This window comes from Diceros bicornis, chromosome 22 (genome assembly GCF_020826845.1).
Source record: "Diceros bicornis minor isolate mBicDic1 chromosome 22, mDicBic1.mat.cur, whole genome shotgun sequence".
NCBI classification, from domain to species: Eukaryota; Metazoa; Chordata; class Mammalia; order Perissodactyla; family Rhinocerotidae; genus Diceros; species Diceros bicornis.
The window spans coordinates 21,712,784-21,736,664 of record NC_080761.1 but is presented as its reverse complement, the minus strand read 5'-3'; the positions used below and the strand labels follow the sequence as shown (position 1 = coordinate 21,736,664).

Below are 23,881 nucleotides of genomic sequence, written 5' to 3'. Positions count from 1 at the left end.
CTGAGCCTGACTCTGCGCCCCACCATCCCCAAAGGGACTTCCACAACTCCCGACCGCCGCACCACGGCCGCCCCCACCTGGCCAACCACGGGCGCTGGGTTCTTCGCCCTTTCCGAAGAACCAGCCTGCTTTCGGACTCAGGACAGCTCCTCTGGCAGCTCTGAGCGGCCCCAACACTCCGCTCTCATGCCAGAATAAATATACCCACGGCTCCCCACGCCCCCTGCCCACGCCACTCTGGAGTGGCTGCCGCTTGCAGGAGTGGCGCTCAAAGCCACTCCCCCGCCCACCCCAAAGGCGAAGTACCTCTCTATGGATGTCCGCAACTGGGCTGGAGTAGCCCGGTCGCCGCCCCCTCGCTGGAACTGCTCTCACCCTGGAAAAGTTTTGGCTCCGGCTGAAGGCGCGACCCGCGCTTGATCAGTCAGACCCACGAGGTCCCGAGCTAGTGACAGCAGCAGGACTGCCAAATCCTGGTCGTCATCATCCTCTATTTAATTCGGAGTTGGAAGTTTTCCCGCTAGGGAACTCTTTCAGTGAATACTGTACAGATAGGATTGTTCAGTTTTCAGGGTTGCTTTTTTTTCCCCACCCTTTTAATAAAAACTCAGTCCTGTAACCATGACACACCCAGCAGGCGAGAAGGGGAATTCCCTGTTTCGAGGGTTTTGGTTCAGGGTTTTGTAAAATTTAATGTTTCCAAGTCTTGGTGATGATAAGAATCCCCTGGGGCACTTTGAAAAAACTTGGATTGCCAGACCTCGCACAACCCACTGAATTAGAGGTGCCAGGAATATATAAGTTTGCGAAACAGGGCGAGAGTGCATCCTCGAATTAATTAAAACCTTGAAAAGATGCCTCCAAAATAGAAACACGGTCTAAGTGCTGAGAACTTAAAAAACCTTACACAGCTTTGGGAGCCACCATCCCTCTGGGAGAGGGAGGAAGGTTCTTAAAATAAGGCAGATGGTGTTTTTTTAAAAAAATTATTTTATTGGGTCATATTGGCTTACAACATTGTGTAAATTTCAGATGTACATCACTATAGTTCAGTTTCTGTATGAACTGCATCATGTTCATGCACCATCACCAGTCTGGTTTTTATTTCTCAGGGTACATACGTCCCCCTTTACCCCTTTCTCCCTCCCCCCCACCCCCTCTCCTCTGGTAACCACTAATCTATTCTCCTTATCTGTGTGCTTGTTTCTTTTCCACATATAAGTGAAATCATATGGTATTTGTCTTTGACTTACTTCCCTCAGCATAATATCCTCAAGGTCCATCCATGTTGTCACAAATGGCACAATTTTATCTTTTTTATGGCTGAGTAGTATTCCATTGTGTGTGTGTGTGTGTGTGTGTGTGTGTGTGTATATATATACACACGTCTTCTTACATCTTGGCTATTGTGAATATGCTGCAAAGACCATAGGAGTGCATATATCTTTTTGAATTATTGATTTCATGTTCTTTGGGTAAATACCCAGTAGTGGAATAGCTGGATCATATGGAATTTCTGTTATTAATTTTCTGAGAAATCTACATACTGTTTTACATGGTGGCTGCACCAGTTTGCATTCCCACCAGCAGTGTATGAGGGTTCCCTTTTTTCCACAACCTCTCCAACACTTATTTCTTGTCTTGTTAATAATAGCCATTCTGACAAGTGCAAGGTAATATCTCATTGTAGTTTTGATTTGCATTTCACTAATAATTAGTGATGTTGAACATCTTTTCATGTGCCTGTTGGCCATCTGTGTATCTTCTTTGGGAAAATGTCTGTTCATATCCTCTGCCCATTTTTTGATCGGGTTGTTTGTTTTTTTGTTGTTGAGTTGTATGAATTCTTTATATATTTTGGAGATTAACCGCTTCTCGGATATGTGATTTGCAAATATTTTCTCCCAGTTGGTGGATTGTCTTTTCATTTTGTTCATGGTTTCCTTTACTGTGCAGAAGATTTTTAGTTTGATGTAGTCCCATTTGTTTGTTTTTTCTTTTGTTTCCCTTCCCTGAGTAGACATGGTATTCAAAAAGATGCTGCTAAGACTGATATCGAAGAATGTACTGCCCATGTTTTCTTCCAGCAATATTATGGTTTCAGGTCTTACATTCAAGTCTTTAATCATTTTGTCTTAATTTTTGTGTATGGTGTAAGATAATGGTCTACTTTCATTCTTTTACACATGGCTGTCCAGTTTCCCCAACACCACTTATTGAAGGGACTTTCTTTTCTCCATTGTATGTTCTTGGCTCCTTTGTTGAAGATTAGCTGTCCGTAGATGTGTGCTTTTATTTCTGGGCTTTCAATTCTGTTTCAATGATCTGTGTGTCTGTTTTTGGGCCAGTACCAGGCTGTTTTGATTACTACAGCTTTACAGTATATTTTGAAATCACGGAGTGTGATACCTCCAGCTTTGTTCTTTTTTCTCAGGATTGCTTTGGTTATTTGGAGTCTTTTGTTGTTCCATATAAATTTTAGGATTCTTTGTTCTATTTCTGTGAAGAATGTCATTGGGATTCTGATTGGGATTGCATCGAATCTGTAGATTGCTTTAGGTGGTATGGACATTTTAACTATGTTTATTCTTCCAATCCATGAGCATGGAATATCTTTCCATTTCTTTATGTTTTTTTCAGTCTCTTTAAATAATGTCTTGTAGTTTTCAGTGTATAGGTCTTTCACCTCCTTGGTTAAATTCATTCCTCAGTATTTTATTCTTTTTATCGTGATTGTAAATGGGATTGTAGTCTTGATTTCTCTTTCCACTATTTCATTGTTAGTGTATAGAAATGCAACTGATTTTTGTAAGTTGATTTTGTACCCTGCAACTTTGCTGTATTTGTTGATTATTTCTAATAGTTTTTCGGTGGATTATTTAGGGTTTTCTATACGTAGAATCATGTCATCTGCACATAGTGAGAGTTTTACTTCTTCTTTTCCAATTTGTATCCGTTTCATTTCTTTTTCTTGCCTAATTGCTCTGGCCAAAACTTCCAATACTACGTTGAATAAGACTGGTGAGAGTGGGCATCCTTGTCTTGTTCTTGTTCTCCGAGGAATAACTTTCAGTTTTTCAAGATTGAGTATGATGTTGGCTATAGGTTTGTCATAGATGGCCTTTATTATGTTGAGGTACTTTCCTTCTATACCCATTTTATTGAGTTTTTCTCATACATGGATGTTGGATCTTGTCAAATGCTTTCTCTGCATCTATTCAGATGATCATGTGATTTTTCTTCTTCGTTTTGTTAATGTGGTATATCACATTGATTGATTTTTGTATGTTGAACCATCCTTGCATTTCTGGAATAAATCCCACTTGATCATGGTGTATGATCCTTTTAATGTAGTGTTGTATCCAATTTGCTAATATTTTGTTGAGGATTTTTGTATCTATGTTCATCAGCTATACTGGCCTGTAATTTTCCTTTTTTGTGTTGTCCTTGGTATCAGGGTAACGTTGGCTCATAAAATGAGTGAGAAGTGTCCCATTCTTTTCAATATTTTGGGATAGTTTGAGAAGGATAGGTATTAAACCTTCTTTGAATGTTTGGTAGAATTCATGAGAGAAGCCATCTGGTTCCGGACTTTTGTTTTTTGGGAGGATTTTGATTACTGTTTCAATCTCTTTGCTTATGATTGGTCTGTTCAGATTCTCTGTTTCTTTTTGATTCAGTTTTGGGAGATTGTATGATTCTAAGAATTTATGCACTTCATCTAGGTTATCCAATTTGTTGGCATATAGCTTTGCATAGTATTCTCTTATAATCCTTTGTATTTCTGTGGTGTCCATTGTAATTTCTCTTCTTTCATTTCTGATTTTATTTATTTGAGTCTTTTCTCCCTTTTCCTTAGTGAGTCTGGCTAAGGGTTTGTCAATTTTGTTTATCTTCTCAAAGAACCAGCTCTTACTTTCATTGATCCTTTCTATTGTTTTCTCAGTCTCTATTTTGTTTATTTCTGCTCTGATTTTTATTGTTTCCTTCCTTCTACTGACTTTAGGCTTTGTTTGTTCCTCTTTTTCTAGTACTTTTAGGTATCATGTAAGATTGCTTATTTGAGATTTTTCTTGTTTGTTGAGGTAGGCCTGTTTTGCTACAAATTTCCCTCTTAGTACTGCTTTTGCTGCATCCCATAAGCATTGGTATGTTGTATTTTCATTTTTATTTGTCTCCAGGTATTTTTTGATTTCTCCTTTGATTTCTTCATTGATCCAGTGGTTGTTCAGTAGTGTGTTGTTTAGTCTCCATAGATTTGTGACTCCTCCAGCTTTTCTCTTATAGTTGGTTTCTAGTTTCACACCATTGTGATTGGAAAAGATGCTTGATACGATTTCAATCTTCTTAAATTCATTGAGGCTTGCTTTGTAAGGCAGATGGTTTTGAATGACAAACTGAAGAGAAAAAGGATTATTTTAGTGGTGTAAAGGTGAAATGTTTAGGACCATGCCTTATAAAGACAGGGCAGGAACTGTGTCACCCTGTGTGATAGGCTGAAAAATAGCCCCTCAAAGATATCAGATCCTAATTACTAGAACCTGGAAATGTTCCCTTATGTGGAAACAAAGCCTTTACAGATAAAATTAAGGATCTTGAGTTGTGGAGATTATCCTGGATTATCAGGGTGGGCTCAGCTGCAATCATGTGTATCCTTATAAGAGGAATGCAGAGAGGATATCTGACACACACAGATGAAGAAAAGGCAGTGTAACCATGGATGCAGAGATTGGAGTGATGCAGCCACAAGTCAAGGAATGCCAGCAGCCACTAGAAGCTGGAAGAGCAAGGAAGGATTGTCCCCTAGAGCATCCAGAGGGCAAGCAGTCCTGCCCACACCTTGATTCCACTCACTGAAACTGATTTTGGACTTCTGACCTCCAAGAGTGTGAGAGAATAACTTTCTGTTGTTTTCAGCCCCCAAGTTTCTGGTAATGTGTTACAGAAGCCATGGGAAACAAATATACTCCGTGGCCTGTGCAGAGCCAACTTTACACAAAAATGCCCATTTTCTGAATTTTTATTAAGTTCCAGAAACTTTGCTTGGAGTTAGAATATATTATCTAATTTAATCCTCTCAATAATTATTACTCCAACTTTAGAGATGAGGACAGTGAGACTAGGAAAGTTTAAGGAGCCTGTCCAAGGTCACACAGCAGAGGAATCAAGTCTGCCAACCACTCAAACATTAAAAATAACAATTAAAAATTCATATGCAGTCATGTGCCACATAACTACATCTCAGGCAATGATGACCATAAGAGTAGTAACATATAGTAGAGACCATAAGAGTAGTAACATATAGCCTAAATGTGTAGTAAAAATACCATCTAGGTTTGTGTAAGCACTGTAGAGGAGGAAATAATTTTCCTCTACCCTTCTAGATTCTTTGGCTCATCTAAGAAATCAACATGAGACAGATTAACAGGAGAAAAACAAACAAAAGTTTAATAACATGGGTACATGGAAGGAACCCAGGAAAATCAAGTAAGTTGCCAAAATGACCAAAGCCCTCACCTTAAATACCATTGTCAGCTAAAGACAAAGGAAGATATTGGGGGAGGGGAGAGTCAAGGACTTCAAAGGGAAGGAAGGCAATTCACAGGTAGGTGGAAAGGAGCAAATGTTTAGAAAACAAGTGTTTGGCCACACAGAAACAGAAGAACACAGAGGGGAGCCCAACAAATAGGCTTTTCTAGGTTCTTCCCTGTCTACCACCTAGTTCATGTTATGCTAAGGTGATAGCTCCCTTCCTGAAACAGGATTTTTTTATCTGGATTCTTTTAGGCAGTTAAGAGGGAGGTAACAAGAAAAACTTTCTGAGTCTTTTGTTTCTTAAAAATAATCACTCTAAGATAATCCTCATCTTAAAGAGACACATTTTGGAGTGGCAGATTTTGCTCCCCTTCGGTACGCTCTGTGACGTTCACACAATGATGAAATCACCTAACAACAAATTTCTCAGAATGTATCCCCATTGTTAAGTGACACATAACCGTAAACTATTTTAATGAAAGTTCTGGTTTAAAAGAGGTCTTACCTCCATAAACTATATCTATTGCCAAAACCAAGGGAAACGGATGTTGATAGTGGGGGGAGACTGTGCACGTGTGGGGGCAGGGATTTGGGGGAACTCTCTGCACCTTCTGTTTCATTTTGCTATGAACCTAAAACCGCTCTAAATAAAGTGTATTAACAAAAAAGTGGGGGGATTGAATCTTTGTGTAGTCTACCTTTGAGAATTTTATAAACTCTTGTTCTTAGATATTTATCTGGAACATGAAAAATGAAAGGAAACTAATGTGAAAGGAAGTTACAAAGGGACAGAACAGAATGAGAAGCCACAAACCTCTCTTGTCAATGGAATTGATGTTGTCAACAATTGGGTTCCCAGGGAAGTAGGCTCTGACACAGAGTGGCAGGATGTTCATTAAGGAATGCCCAGGGGGTTGACACCTGTGGAGGGAGACAGAGGAAGCAGGGTGGGGCAGAAGGAGAAGCTGAGTTTCAATGCAGACCCAACAACAGGCGTAGCCGGCCCTCCCCTCCGCCACCGACCCGAGGCCCTGGAGCTGGCATGGCCCTTTAGGATTACTAGGTATAGATGGCTAGACCTTTATATAGCTTCCTGAATCAGTCACTGGATGTAGTCTATGATGGGAAGTGGAATGACCTTGGGGAACGTGACTCAGCAGCTCAGGCAGTCCCCGAGAAGGCCAGCTGTTGACAGCACTCTGAGCTCCCAGCGTGTCCTCCTTTGAGGGCCGATCTGGTCCGACCATCTCCAGGTCACCCACTCATACAGTATGTGACACCCTCACCATTATGCCATCCTTTCTAGATGAGGAGAGAAGCCCCAGGATGAATGGGATGCTCTTACGATGTGGGGTTTTTGTTTTTGTTTTTTTCTGCTGGTGGCAGTGCTCAGTTTTGAGGCAGGATAGCACACTGGCTGAGGGTTGAGGCCCTTTGGTCAGATTGCCTGGATTAGAACCTACTAGCTGTATAACTTTGGACAAGATGCCCAGCCTCCCTGTGCCTCAAGTTTCTTCATTTAAAAATGGAAACAATAATAGTACCTAGCTCATGGAGTCGTTATGAGAATTAAACATGGTATCACTGTAAGGGGCTTAGCTCACACCTCACAAGTACTCAGCAAATTGTGTTATTGGTGCATCTGGTCACCCCTTCTTTGGCCCTCCGTGATTGGCTAAATTGGAATCTATGTCAGGTTACACTCCAATAACTTTTTTGGTGGAGATAGGAAACGGAGTGCTCTTGGGATCCAGGTCAGAGGTGAAGGCCATAAGAATCACATAATGAGCATCACCTTACAGAAGCTGGAACTTTCTTTTTAATGCTGAGAAATAGCAGCCACACTCCAAACATGGCTTATTCCTTAAAACCTCTCGGGCTCTGTATATGCTTCCCTTTCCCATCACTCTGGAATGCCAGTGTGGGGGATCAGAATTTGTCAACCCAAAATGTGTCTCTTTGGCTTGATTATTTTTAAGTACAAAAGACTCTGAAAGAAACTTTGACTTTCTCCCTAACTGCCTAGAAGAATTTAAGACAGAAGGCCTGTCCTAGGACAGTCTATCACCATAGATAACTCTGGGTTACATAAGCTGGGAGGATCCTTGCTAAGCCTATTTTTATCCAAGTTCTCTCTCAGGTCTCATTGTCTACAGATGGCCCAGCAAACATTTGTTTACCAAACATTTGCTTTTCCATTTCCATGTAAATTGCCTTCCTCCCCTTTGAAGTCCCAAACCAACCTCCCCCCCACCCCCCTGCCCAACATCCTCCTTTGTCTTTAACTAAAGATGGTATTTAATGTGGTGGCTTCGGCCATTTTGGTGAGATACTCAGTTTTCCTGGGTTTTGTCCACCTACACATGTTATTAAACTTTGTTTGATTTTTCTCCTGTTATTTGGTCTCATGTCAATTTAATTCTTAGACCAGCCAGAAGAACCTAGAGGGTAGAGGAGTATTTCTTCTTTCCCTACACCAGTTCCCCCATTCTGTACCCTGATTGTCCCAACCCTTTCCCACACTTGCCACTGTCTTTTTCATCTCCTGAGAACTATATTAAATGTCACCCTCTCTGTGAACATTCTAGGGTCAGTCAGGGCCTCCCCTCAGCTCTGATGGTTCTGTACACACATCTGCTACAATGCTACAACACTGTGCCATGATTATTAAATGGGTCTTACCCCCTAGCCAGTCCCATCCTGCCCACTCTCTCACAGCTGGTAGACTGGACCCCTGAAGACTCAGAGACTCAACATGAAATCTCATTCATTTATAAATCCATAGGGCTTCACACAGTGTTTGCAGAGCAACACTGCTTACTGAGTGGATGACAAAGGAATTTGCAGAGCTCTCTGGGAGAGGAGAGAGGACCAAATACCAAGATTGGAAAGAGTTTGTGTGCCTGCATTTAGCACTTTAGTGTCTCTGCTTGTTTTGCATTTTCCAGCTCCAGACTCTTTTAAGACAGAACCTCACTTGACTGTCACTTACTCTTCTCCTTTCTGTTTTCCCCCAGGCTGCAGAAACTAATTCCTACAAACAGTGTTTCATTCTATGAGGGTCTGAACAGATCGTTTTTAAATCATGTTTTTCTGTTCACACTTGTTCCCTGTTACATGGTGTATGGGTGTGGAAATGATTCTCCAGGTGACTAATGCCTTACTAGGAAGGTGTTGATGTGCTGTTTGCAATCCTCATCTCAATTAAAAGTTGGAGAAGAATTTTTCCCCCATTGACCTGGTGCAATAACATTACGGAATGTTAGTGTGACCTTTCTCTGCTGTGGTACGGTTGACTGTCTACAAAACCATCTTTTCTCTCTTTATGTGCTTCCATCCAACTAACCTCATTCTCACACTGCATCGGCTTGTTATGAAGACTATATTTCCAGTTAAACTCTGGATACTCACTTAAATTATGATGTAAGCAATTCTGATACAGCTAAAATTCTGACACAGTCATTTCAGAGAAAGGAAAAATTTATTTTATTTTAAGCCTCTAAACTCTGTTAGGTAAGTAGGAATCAAAGCCCTTTTCTTTTTCACATTCAAAAACATGACCTTTTACCCTGAAAACAGTAATATCCCATCTTGATTCTTATCTAACACCTTCAAAGTTAGCACAAAACCCTCTTAGGTTATATGCTCTTAGTATTTTTCTATTTTAAGAGCCTATACAGGCATCTTTATATAAGTGGTTTTGCTCTGATGCTGGCACCCACACCCAAGAACTAGAAGGGACATTTCCCCAATCATCTCATTTCACAGTTGAGGACACTATGCTGGAGGAGGGAAATGAGTAGCCTGAGGCCATTTAGCTAGAACAAAGTTGCTACTGTAACTTATTTTGCATTAAGATTTTCTTACATGATGCCTAAGATATATGCAGTATTGCCACCACTATCTTATGTTTGAGGTATTGAAGACTGCATGATATATGTAAACTGAGGAGACACACATGAGAAATGTAGCATCTTTTCATTATATTCACATATAGATGTATACTGAAAGATTTTAAACAGTAAATTCGTATAAGAATTGAGAAAGTTGGTTATGTATATAGATTTTAATTTGAAATAGTACTAATATCCTGAAATCATGCATTATCTCCTGGGTTTTATCCCTTCCTTCCTGTTCCTCCCTTCCAGGCAACCAGCAAAGAAGCATAAACCCACTCTATTTCAAAAGATTAAGAATCCTGTGTACTCTTCAAAGAAGCATAATTAGAAAGGAAACACAAGATTAGGGGCACCTTACCTGCATAAATTCATAGCCATCAAATTCCTCAAAGCATACTCAAAGCATAAAAGCTCCCTGCACTTTCCATAGTTATTATTAAAAACTAAGTAAAGCAAAAGAAAAAATAAATCCCTACCATCTCAGGCCCATCTAGATGACAAAAGAGCTCTCCAGGAAGCTTTAGGTCCATTGATTTGAAAATCCACAGTTAACAACTTGCCAGAAGTTAACATCGGTCTAGCTCAATTCCACAAATCCCTTTTGTAACACTTCTACATTTTTCTCTAAAGAAATGAAAATGAGTCTATTTTGAAAGATCATCAAGATTCCTTGACCTAGTATAAACAAACTAACAAAAGTCATCAAATATTTCCCAAGTTTCTTAGAATACAATGAAAAAGTGTCAAAAGTAAAGAAAAACCTAATTTTATATTCCATTTGGATATAAGAAATTACCTTTAAACTGAGGCATTGTTTTCAGAAAACCACCTTGTTAAAACGTACAAGGTGCTTAGGAACGGAGGAAGAATTTCAATTAACTCCATGGTCACATCAACACAAGGTCTTTTGTAGATGAGCTGAACACAATTTAGAAAACTCACAGCTTAGTTATTTATTTAACAAATACTTATTGCTGGCCTGTGTGTCAAACACTGATAGATTCTGGAGGGCGAATAAAACAGCAAAGGTGATACCAGCTCAACTCAAGGTTGACATAAGGGAAGCCATATTGTAGAAAAGGAACTATACTGTAACTTTGAATGACCTGATTAACTGCCTAGCTGGATATGCACCCTCCAGGAGATATATATGCTCTGTAGATTTTATGGCCCCTTTCAGCTGCGATAAGTCAATAACTTTGTTCTTTTGATTTCCCTAGGAAGTGGTGACCCTTGGGCCGAGAGTCCGTACTGATAGCCATCATCAATGACAACTGAAAGATCAGGGTATAGGACGTTGCTCCGATCCCTGACGCATATCCAGTAAAACAAAAGATTATCAGGAACTAAGACCAGATGTCTGCCCTCACCCGGAGATCAGATGGATGCCCCCACCCAGACAGCAGATGCCTCCCCTACCAAGAGACCAGCCCCCTATATAACTGGCCTGTAGTCTTTCTTCTGTAAGATGGTTCTTTCGGACATTAGTTGGCCATCTTCCCCCTTGCTAGGAAGCTGTGATAAAGTCCTTTCTCTCCTACCTCCTTGCCTCTTGACTATCGGCATGTCTTGCGGTGGGCAGACGACACCACCACCCACTCGCCACCCTTGGGCAGTAACAAAGGCAGTGCACTTCAGTAGGGGGTCCTCTCTCTAGCAGAAGGAAACTGACAAGGAAACCAATAAACAAATGATAATCAGATTGTGAATAACTCTTCAAAGGAAACAAAGTTATAAAATAATATAATAATTTTAATATATTAAATATAGTAACTTTAATATATAGTATAAAAAATAAAACAATGAGTGGGATAGAAGTTACATCGATGGCGCTCAATGAACCACACCTCCCAATGTTCATGTTCTTATAAAGTCCTGTCCCACACTGACTCTGGACTTGGCCCTGTGACTTGCTTTGACCAATGCAACAAAGGGAAAGTGATGTAAGCAGAGACTTCAAAAACTCTTGCACAAAGAATCGAGGGTGGGTGAGAGAAGGGATATTTAAGATAATGTGGCCAGGAAGTACAACTCCAAGGAAGTGACAGTTAAGCTAAGCTCTAAAGGATGTTAACCCTGAGACCATCCTCTATGTTATGATCGTGAAAAAGAAGGACCAGAGCAGATTAAGCCCTGAGGACAAGGGAATCCGTGCTTTGAATATTGTGAACCCAGGAAAGGCCACTGGCAAACTCTTTGCATAATTTCTGCTTGGACTGGCCTTATCCAGATACCAAATAAATCAAAAGAAGAAGTCATACAGGTTTAAGAATTTTCTGGACAGATTCCTCGCTTTACATAGAAATGTGGAAAAATTGCTTTGCTGAAAATCAGCAACAGTTTCAAGAAGGCCAGGCAGCTTTCACTTTTGTGTTCTTGGAAGCCCTGAGTTGCCATGTAACAATCCGGCTACCCAGCTGGAGGAACCACACGGAGAGAGGGTTGTGCCTTATTTTCTCATTATACTGAGAGACCGTGTTCAGGAAAGAGGACTGGAGACATTGTAGAGAGAGAGAAGACCCAGCCATCTCAGTATCCCAGCTGAGTTCAGTCCCACCTCCCTCACCCAATAAATGCAGGCATATGAGTGACCACTAGCAAGAACAGCAGAGGAACTGCCCAGCTGAGCCCAATCCAGATTCCAGAATCATGAGCAAATGAAATAGTTGTTTATTCAAGCCACTAAGTTTGGGGTGGATGTTATGCAGCAATATAACCTCAACCAGTGGTTCTTCACTGGAGGCGATTTTGTCCCCCAAGGGATATTTGGCAATGTCTAGAAGCCATTTGGGTTGTCATACTGTGGGTATGGGGACTACTGGCATCAAGTGGATAGATGCCAGTCGTGCTACTAAACATCCTGCAATGCACAGGACAAAAAATAATCTGACCCAAAATGTCAACAGTGCCCAGCTTGTGAAACTCTGACATATTTAATATTTTGATAGGTAATTGTCGAACGGTATTCCGTAGAGGCTATGCCAATGTACTTTCCCAAGAGCAATATACAAGAATACCTATCACCTCACCAGCAGCACTCATCACCAGATACATAGATATGTAGATACAAATATAGACATAGATATGGATATGCAACTATCTTTGCCATAGGAAAAAATATCATAACTCTAACACATATTTCTCTAAGAATAATCAAGGATGAGTGTCTTTTCACATATACGAAAACCATTTTCTTTTCTGTGACTTGTCTGTTCATAGCCTTTGCCCATTTTTCTACTGGTCTGTTGTTCTTATTCTCATTGATTTATGAAAGCTCTATATGTATTAAGGAAATTATTCCTTTGTTTGTGATTTGAGTTGAAACTATGATTGAGTTTAGCAGACTGATTTAGAGTGGTAAATAGCTAGAAATCAAACTATACCAAGAAAAGCACACTTAAGTGAAAAAATATGTTTGTAAGTTGCAACTTGAACCAGTGTAGGAAACTAACAAATGATGTGTTGAGGAAAGAAAACTAGTATTTGCTGCCAAGAACCGCACAATGAGGTATACAGAAAACCAGCACACGTGAGCAGGAGGCTGAAGGGACTGGGTACTGCAGTCAGGGCAGCAGGAAGCGCCCTTTGGGGCCAGACTGTGAACCCGAGATACTGAATTTCAAACTGTAGGCAATTATTTACAACAGTGGATGATACCAAAGGTCAAAGATCAGGCTCTAAGTTCAGCCTCTAAGCTCCCCTCTACCTTCTCAACCATTGGACTCCCCTCCCTTTCCCAGCCCCTCCTAATATACTAATGGCTACCAACTAGCCATGCATAAGCAAGGGCTCTGGAGCCACACTGTTTCAGATCAAGTCAGCAATACCACTTCCAGCTGTGTGACTTTGAACAAGTTACTTAAAATTCTCTGTGCCTCTGTTTCCTTATACGTAAAATGAGAATAATCGTAGCACCCACCCCACAGAGCTGTTATAGACAGTAAATGAGTTAATAAATGTGAAGCATTTAGAAGAGTACCTGGTACATATATACATACAGTTAAAGTTATTTAATGTTATTAATAGACACTCATACTCTATTTCAGAAAGTAACAATGTCTCAAATTTTCAGTCATTTATTGTGTATAATTATCTTCATTTCACAGATAAGTAAGTAGAGGCTCAGAGAAAGTAAATAGGACCCACTTTTTTCATCACCCTTAGGTCATCTGTCAGTATTAAAGAAAGTAATATCTTTACAAGGAAAGCTTGGAGAAAAAAAATTTTAGTTACACAGGCAACTGGAAAACCATCTTCCAGTATATGAAGGGTTATTGTGAGAGCTAGAAATTAACTTCGCTCTGTTGCTCCAGACAGCAGAAGTGATACCAACACTTAGAAAACCAAGGGACACAGACTTCAGTTCAGTCTTCTGAAGAGCTTGTTGTTTTTACTTTCCATTGTATCCCCAGTCCCTGGCTCAGTGTTTGGCAACAGCTCTCAATAAATATTTGTTGAATAAGTAAGTAAATACTAAGAGCTTTCCAAAATGGAACAGGCTACCTCAGGAGCACTCCACCCCAGCCACATGTAAGATGAGGCTACAGCTAAGTATCTGATGGAGGGTTAGAATAGGTGCCTATCGACATTTAATTATTCTGAGTCTTCAAGAAGAAAAATGATCCTAGTAAAAGCAGTAAGAGAAGTTCCTTTCAGAACCACTAAGGGGCTGAATACTGACTTTAAAACTTTCTGTACTACCGGAGAATATAACTTCAAAAGGGACTCTTGTCAAATGCTCTCTATCTGGTGAGTCATTGTTTCGGTGGGACACAGGTGTCCAGAGGCAAGACCACTCTTCTGATATTTTATACAGTTTAAATCAAGTAAAGAAGAATATTGTAAGCAGCCCGCCTCAGCAGCGGGAAAAAAGAAAGAGGGAAAGGATGGTTCGAAAGGGCATTGGCAACATATAAAGTATTAATAGAAATTGACAATAATCCCTATCATTTGAGAATTTACTACGTGCCAACCACTGTGAGAAACCAACATCTCAATTGAAGATATTGGAGCCTAAGAGGCCCAAGTTCAAGTTCCAACTGGACCATTTAACCATTGTTTGACTCTAGCAAGTTTCCCAAATCCTCGGTGCTTCAGTTTTGTCACATGTAAATCAATAAAATGAGGACAAATAATTCCACAGGTTTACAACCCACTACATGAGAAAAATCTACCACAGGACCCAGTATATTTTTGGCACTACCTTTCCCTTCCTCCCCCGAGTCCGCACAATATAAGGAGCTGCATATGATAGTGGGAATGACCAAAGATTAAATGGCTTGCTGCACAGGCTAGGGAGTTCTCCATCGTGGAGGTGTGTATGCAGACGCTGGACAACTACATGCAAATAACAACTCTTATATAATGCTTACTATGAGCCAGGAACTGCTTCGTGTTTTACAGAGAAATAGATATAGATACAGATATAGATACAGATACAGATATAGATATAGATACAGATATAGATATAGATACAGATATAGATATAGATACAGATACAGATATAGATATAGATACAGATACAGATATAGATACAGATACAGATATAGATACAGATACAGATATAGATATAGATACAGATATAGATACAGATATAGATATAGATACAGATATAGATATAGATACAGATACAGATACAGATATAGATATAGATATAGATACAGATACAGATATAGATATAGATATAGATACAGATATAGATACAGATACAGATATAGATATAGATACAGATATAGATACAGATACAGATATAGATACAGATACAGATACAGATACAGATACAGATACAGATACAGATACAGATACAGATACAGATATAGATATAGATACAGATACAGATACAGATACAGATACAGATACAGATACAGATATAGATACAGATACAGATACAGATACAGATACAGATACAGATACAGATAGATATAGATATAGATATAGATACAGATACAGATACAGATACAGATACAGATACAGATACAGATATAGATATAGATATAGATATAGATAGATATAGATACAGATACAGATACAGATACAGATACAGATATAGCTATAGATACAGATACAGATACAGATACAGATATAGATATAGATACAGATACAGATACAGATACAGATACAGATACAGATACAGATACAGATATAGATATAGATAGATATAGATATAGATACAGATACAGATACAGATACAGATACAGATACAGATACAGATACAGATATAGATATAGATAGATATAGATATAGATATAGATATAGATACAGATACAGATACAGATACAGATACAGATATAGATACAGATACAGATACAGATATAGATATAGATATAGATATAGATATAGATACAGATACAGATACAGATATAGATATAGATATAGATATAGATATAGCTACAGATATAGATACAGATTAATTCTACTGATCCTCACCACAACCCCATAAGGTAAATACTACTATTATCCACATTTTACAGTTGAGGGAACTAAGACAGAGCAGCTAAGTAATCAGTGTGAGATTACACAGCTAGTAGGTGCCAGAAATTTGAACCCAGGGCGTTTTGCTCTTAGCCACTTCACTAACTGCATATAAGCAATAGTGTGAAGGACATTTGACTATTATTGGCAGCGTGCTGGTGCTGATGACCTGGACATTCCCTCCAGCACAGAGATCCCATGGGCCCATAATCTCAGTATGGTGTGACGAGCTAAAGAGATTCAACAATGACAGACAGAAAAGACACGTTTAAAACGGGAAGCACGGAAGCAATAGATGCCCACACCTGCATCTCCCGCGCGCCGGGAACGCACCACTCAAAACCCTGGCCTTACCAAGCAGGACGGCCAACCAGAGACGCTTCCTAAAGCCAGACCCTAGGTGTCACCAGTGTGACAGGACGACCAGTCATCCGTCCATCCTTTTGCACCTTCATTCACACAGGAAATAACACACTCAGCAGCACCGGGGCTTCGCGTTTGCTGGGGGCGCTGACGCACGGAGGGCGGAAAGGGCGTGGGTGGGAGAGCAGGGCTGTTTGCTCCAGCACGTTCCAGCTGGTCCTGAAGCTCTGCCCGCTGCATCTCTCACCTCTCTGCCCTGGGCCACGTCTGGCAGCTGCTTATCCAAGGCTCAGGGTGTTTGGAGGGGAGCTCTGGGAACCCACATGACATATTTGAAACTTTGGTTTTAAAAGTTATGACTGTGGATTTAAGTTTAGGGTTTGGATTTTTTGGGGAAAGAGGGGAACAAGAAGATTCATAGGTCATAACAGGACTTTTCTTCCATTGTTCCCCTCTGCTATTAGCAGCATTTAGATTTAACGTCTCAAGCTAACTATTAAATTAAAAGTCATTCTGCTGGAGGGGCCGTCCGGTCGCTGCGCGCGCTCCGCTGTGGCAGCCCCGGGTTCCCGGGTTTGGGACCCCGGGCGCGCACAGACGCAGGGCTTGTCAGGCCATGCTGTAGCGGCGTCCCATATAAAGTGGAGGCAGATGGGCACGGATGTTAGCCCAGGGCCAGTCTTCCTCAGCAAAAAAAGAGGAGGATTGGCAGATGTTAGCACAGGGCTGACCTCCTCACACACACACACACACAAAAGTCATTCTACTGGAAAAAAATAATAAAATAATGCTGACTTACATGTGCATATCAGTGAACAGGACGCTTTCACAAACTCTGAGTGTCAAACCTCATAACACATCTGTGGAGTAGAGAGGACAGTGATGGTTATGCCCGTTATACAGTTGGCAAAGTGAGATTCCAGGAGATTGTAAATACTCAAAACAGTATTCAAATAGTTTGTCTCTAAGAAATAAAAACACTCCCGGTTTTTAAGTTGAATGCTTGTGCATGATTAGCCCATGTTATGTATAGAGTCAGCCTTATTCAAACTCCCTATTCACCTGCCCCACAGATTACTTGCTGGTCACAATAGGAAAAGTTACAGCCCAGAGCAAGGAGATTTAGATTAAAGCAAGGACAGTATGAGATTAAAAGGAACTTAAAATACACAATAACCAGCTGCAGTGTGTGAGCCTTGACTGGATTCTGATTTGAACCAATCAGTAAAAAACATATTTGGCATCAAATGGGAAAATCTGAATATGGGGTAGGAAATAGATGACATTGAGGAATTATTGTTAATCTTATTGGGTGTGGTAATGGTGTTGTAGTTATAAAGAAAAATTTTCTTATTTTTAGAGCTTCCTACTGACGTATTAGGGGTGAAATGTCATGACATTTTTACTTTAAAATACGTTAGCAAAAAATAATAAATGCATATGTGACAATATGTTGACAATTGTTAACTCTAGGTTATGGATATATCAGTGTTTATTGTACTATTCTATTTTTCCGTAGGTTTAAATTTTTCCTAATAAAAAGTTATAGAAAAACTACTGAGGAAAACAGTGACTCATTCTTCCTTTCACACTTGAATGTCTTTGTCTTTTTTACTTTTTGTATTTTTATCTTTTCCTTGACTCTGTTTTGGCATAAAGAAAATTTGGTGTGAGATGTAAATGGACAAGACCTGATCTCACATTTGACTGAAATTTTACAGCTGTAATTGTCTTTGATCACATCTCACCCCACACCACTCCAGATTACTAATGGGACCCCAATGCGTAGAATGTGAAAATATTTCTCAGAAAAGAAAAGAAAATGATGGTCTAAGACGCTTTTGGTTTGTTTTTTGCTTTTCTTTTTTTTTTTTTGTGAGAAAGATCAGCCCTGAGCTAACATCCAATGCCAATCCTCATCTTTTTTGCTGAGGAAGACTGGACCTGGGCTAACATCCGTGCCCATCTTCTTCTACTTTATACAGGACGCCACCACAGCATGGCTTGACAAGTGGTACGTAGGGGCGAGTAGGGGATCCCAACATGCGAACCCGGGGCCACCTAGGGAAGCGGAGTTCGAGCACTTAACCGCTGCACCACTGGGCCATCCCAAACAGGTACTTTTTAAAAATAACAACAGCATAATTATCAAATTCAGAAATTTTAGCATACACAGTCCATTTTCAGACTTTGCTAATTGGCTCAACAATGTCGTTTATAGAATGTCCCCCCAAATCAGGAATTCAGGATCCAACCCAGGATTGTGCATTGCATTTTGTTGTCATGTCTCTTTACTCTCTCTTAATCTAGAACAGTCCCTTAACTTTTCTCTGTCTTTCACGACTTCAACAATGAAGAGTACATGCCAGTTGTTTTGCATAATCTCCCTTAATTTAGGTAGAAAAACTAATAACTCTCTTTAACTATAATTCCAAGGATTTATCAATTCAACCTCTCTCTTCTCCAAGAAAGGTTAGAATTACATTTATAGAAGAATAGAAAAATTTAACTGTTAAACTTTGAAAGTATATATAAAGAGCGTTATTCTCCGAGAGAAGGTTGAGAGAGGCTCCACTGGTGAATGAAATTGTTGAGTAAATTTACATGACAATATTAGGTTTAAACTAGGCAAAAAGATAACTGGCGACTATAATAATTTAGCACTAAAACATATTACTAAGGGAATCTCCAGCGATCTCTAAAACTTTGGGGTTTTTTTCTTTTAATTTAATTTTTATTTTTTTTACTTTTTAAAGTAGCATAAATATTTCCCTATCTGGGATGTGTAAGATATGTTTATGCAAAAGCAAGAAAATCAAATTATAACTTAAGATATCTTCCAGAAATTGGATTCTTAGAAGGAACCTTAGAGAGCATTCAGTTCAACTACTTGTTTTAAAGAAAAAGAGACCAAGACCCAGACCATCTCCTACAGAAATAATCAGACAAGTACACATGGGTGTTTATACAAGGATGTTCACCCAGCACTGTTTATACTAATCGGGAAAAAGGAAATGATCTCAATATACATCAATGGTAGGTTGTTTTTAAAAATTGTTTTGTCACTACATTAGATTCTTTGTAGCCATTAAATAATAATGCAAGTGTATATTTAATGAAAGATGCCCATCATATATGAAAGGGAAAAGCAAAGACTAAAATATCATGTATAGTATAATCCCATTTTTGTAAAGGTATATGTGTAGAGATATGTGTGGGAGATGAAAAAAGTCTGGAAATAAATACATCAAAATATCACTAGTGATGGCCTTTAGGCAAGACTAGAATTGATTTCAACTGACTTTTTTTATCTCTAGTAAAGTGTGAATTTTTATATCAACTATCACTTCATTAAACAAGAAAAAGTTATTTTCATTGCAAGAAGAAGCGAGTATCTTTTTTTCATTTCCACTTTCACTGGTGAATATTAACCACCCCCAAAAGTGTGTTGAACAACGTTATGAAATTGTTACTAGAAGAATTATTCTTAATGTCCAAGTTCAAAATTGCATTAAAGATCACAGGGAAGAAAGCCATACCAACAGTGTATTTGAAAATGGAATTATGTCACTGGAGTTAGAGTCTGAAAAGAAAAAAGAATGTGTCTCACTCATTTGAAAATGGCATGCTGTAGGGAGTTTTTTGGATGGATGAGCAGAAGAATGCGTACATGGATGGGCTTAAATATGTATAAATGTGCATGGCATATCATTCCATACAGAACTCGAGGTGGCTTGAACGGGAGATAAACAGCTAGATTGATCCTAGTTCTCATCTTTTAGTATTAACAGCCAATTTTCATAGTAACCATATTTTTTTCGTGCTATTACACCATCTTAAGGAAGAGAAGGGAGAACTTCAGGCCACTGCTATTCCTCAAACCTCTGCCCAATCAGTAGTCCTATCTTGGCAACAAAGAGTGGATGAAGACATGGTGAATGGTGACGACCACCACTGTTTCAGGAGTTATCAACTTCTATAGGAGGTATTGTGTCCCCTTTAAAATCCAGAAAAATGCACACAGAATTTTGGCTCAACTTCAAGAGATTCTTGAGCCTCCAGAATCCCATCCATTAATTTCATTGAGATTCACCAACGCCACGTTGAGAATTCCTGAGCTAAGTTGTAGCAGGAGATGAGTGGAGCTGGTAACGACAGGCGGAATTGACCATAGACATTTTGCAGGTCAAACCCAGGCATTTCTAATTGACATAGGCGATCTTGGCTACCTTGAATGTAGCTGAAGCAACTGGGCACTTAAAATTAGGAAGGAGGAAGCTGGAAGATAATATATTTTTCTGGTAAATACTTTGAGTTAAAACGGTGCCTTTCAGCATAAGTAACTCACCACAGTCCTAAGTGGTGAATTAAGGACAAGAGTCCATGATCCCTTACAAAAAAAGAAAGAAAGAAAACTGAGAATGCATTTATTTATTCAACACATCTATATTGAATTCCCACTATATGGCAGGCCTTGTTCCAGGAGCTGGAGACATAACAAAGAACAAAATAGATGAAGTGCCTGCCACGTGGAACTCGCTTTCTTGTTGAGGTGGGGGAGGGAGACAATAAACAAGTAAACAAACAATTATATGATACAAAGTCACATTTTAATCAGTGCCAGAAAGAAAAATACAGCAGGGGAAAGAACGAGAGCAATGGGGAGTTGTATGACAGAGGGCAGTTAGGGAAGGCCTGGCTGAGAGACACTTGAGCAGATGCCAGAATGGAGTGAAAGAGCGAGCCATGCAAGTATCTGGGGAAAGAGTTTTCCAGGAAAACAGAACAGAAAATGCAAAGGCCCCGAAGAGGGAATGTGTTCCATGTGTTTGAGAAACAGCTAGGAGGCCACTGTGGTTGGAGGGAGCTGGGCAAGGGAGAGAATGGTGGGCAGTCTGGGAGGTATCCTGGAGTCAAACCTTGTAGAGGTTTAGAGGCCGTGGGAGGGACTTGAATTGTCTTCTAAGAGTTGTGAGAAGCCACTGGAAGGTTTTCAGGAGGGCAGTATCATGATCTGACTTATATTTTAGGTCACTCCAGCTGCTATGTGGAAAAGCGACAGGAGAAGGATGAGAGTGAAAGCAGAAAAGAGGACAGAGAATGCTTATTTTCCATTTCTACATGGTAAACAGTGATTTTTGGTGGCTCTGGAAAGAGAACATAGATCAAAAATTATCAGGATCAAACTGCATCCTTTAGACCCATCCATTCAACCCAATGTGTCACCAGCATCTAGATGGTGGGTCCTGGAAACCAGTCAGCAAATGTTAGCTGTGATATTGTGATACATGATAAGAAATATATATTTGGTCTTCCTCCAATGTTCCTGGCACAGAACTCCTAAAACCCTCGGAATTTTCCAAGTGGTGAGAGCAACAAAGGTGTCTTTTGTTGTATCAATGAGGTGACTTGTGGAAAGCACCTAAGGATAGGGCTGGTTGCCAGGAGAACCAACCATGTGATTAGAGAGTTGGAATTTTCAGTCCACTCCATGACCTCAGGGAGGGGAGAGGGATTAGGGGTTGAATCAGTTCTCAGTGGTCATTGATTTAATCAATCATGCCTATATATTTAAGCCTCCATGAAAACCCACAAGGATGGCGTTCAGAGAGTGATGGAAGCTCCTCACGCTTTCCCCATACCTTGCCCTATGCATTTCTTCTATCTGGCCATTCCCGTGTTATAATAAACCAGTAACCTAGTAAATAAAATGTTTCTCTGAGTTCTTTGAGCCACTCTAGCAAATTAATCCAACCCAAGGAGGAGGTTTTTGGAAGCACAGGTGACAACATGGGCTTGTGACTGAAGTGGGGGAGAGGGAGCAGTCTTGTAGGACTGAGCCTTTAACCTGTGGAATCTGATGCTATCTCCAGGTAGATAGTGTCAGAATTGAGTTGAATTGTAGGACACCCAGCTGGTGTCCAAGATTTGCTTGGTGGTGTATGGGACCCCCCGCTGCCACATCAGAATTATTACCAGAATATTATTAACTCTTATCTTCTTTATGCACACAATTGCTTGTCTTTTCCTCAGTCTTCCCATTGCAAGGTTGGTGCAGTAGCTAGGACATAGCAGCCAAAGTCCTGGACTTAGGATCAGAAGACCTGGGTCAAGTCCTGAGTCTGACACTCATGACCTATACAGATTGGGTAAGTCATGTAACCACTCTAGACCTCAGATTCTTCATTTGTAAGATGAAAAATAGCGTTAGCTTCTTCACAGAGCAGTTATGAAAATTAAAATTCAAAAATGTATTTGAAAGAGTTTTGTGAACCATATGCAAATATAATTAATTATTATTAAAGCCTTGTTTCTTCCAGTTCAATCTTAACCCAGCTCAGACCTGGCAGTCACTAAAAGAAGGGAGATGACAGAACGAAGAAATGGTTCTACCATTAATCTCTTGCACTCAGCCCTGGAAATGGTTGGTTGGAGGGCAGGATTGGTTGGGGGCTAGGAAGTTGCAGAGTGGGGATGAACAGAGAAGAAAAGAGAACAGGTAAATGGGAGAGAGGGGGTGGGAGCCTGAATACTTTAGGGGGTTTGCGGCAGTGCATGAAGAAAGGTAAGTGTGTGTAGCAGACCGAGATGTACTGTCCACATCTTCCTTCAAGGCTTGCAATCAGCAGACATCCTCCAACTTTCAGTTCTTTCATGGTCTCCCTTAGCTGCAGAGTCACCTCATCTAAGATGGCTCTCAGGGGAGCTTGCATCTGGTGACTGATAGAAGACAGATATAAAGGCCTAGCCATTGTGGCCCAATGATGGAGAACTATGACAGACAAATTCACTCTAATGCTGCCAGCCAAGTTGGTGAAAACTTCGTCAGGCCTGCATCATAGATCGACTTATGGAGGAGGAAAAGACTTTCATTTACCTTTTAGGTTCTTTTGGCTGATCTAAGAATTAAATTGGCATGAGATAGATTAACGGGAGAAAATCAAACTTAATTTCATATGTATGGGAACCCCACATACATGAGAGGGTCAGAGATTCCCACGTACGTGAAAGTTTCAGAGACAAAAAAGGTAAAATGAGGTATATATGCCATCCTGAGCTAAGGAATGGGATACGTCCCTAAGGCTTCAGAGGGGAGGAGGGTAATTCACAGGATAATAAGAAGAGCAGATCTTCAGTAATTAGAGGTTTGCCCTGTCAAACACATAAGTCATAAAAATTTATTCCTGGTAATAACTCTTATTATGGGCAAGACCTCTGATTTAAATTTTTTAAGGGAGAGGTTAAAGATTCTCTTGAGCCTGCAGAGTCTTGATTGCTTTTAGCTCAAAATATTCCACATGCCAAAGTGGTATATCTTGGGGAGGCCTATTCTGAATCCCTTCAGTCTTCTCTCTCGGCTTCCCCTTCATTACAAAAGTGTTGACCCCTAACACATATCTTGCAACCCAAACTCTGTCTCAGCATCTGCTTCTGGAGAATCTGGACTATACCAAGAGTGGTCTGAGAGAGCAGCTGATAAGATAGGGTTTGGAGCTGGATCACTCACTCACTTCCCAGATTGGTGATAAGGACTCCATCACTGAAGCACAGACAATCTCTGTCATAAACTTTCACTGGTGGTGAATTGAGAAGGTGGACCTGAAGGGAATGCA

At 40.1% G+C, this 23,881-nt stretch overlaps 1 protein-coding gene across 2 annotated transcripts in view; it reads right to left on the bottom strand.

Annotated features, from left to right (window-relative positions):
• CEMIP2 (cell migration inducing hyaluronidase 2) overlaps positions 1–328 on the bottom strand; it is a 74,099-nt gene extending 73,771 nt beyond the window's left edge. The window contains exon 1 of one of the 2 annotated variants that reach the window (XM_058565661.1): positions 307–328. The gene's annotated coding sequence lies outside the window, so the exon portion shown is untranslated. Of the gene's footprint in view, positions 1–77; positions 116–306 lie in introns of those variants that run through there. The other variant, XM_058565660.1, reaches the window with a different exon arrangement.
• Between the last annotated feature and the right edge of the window lie 23,553 nt (positions 329–23,881).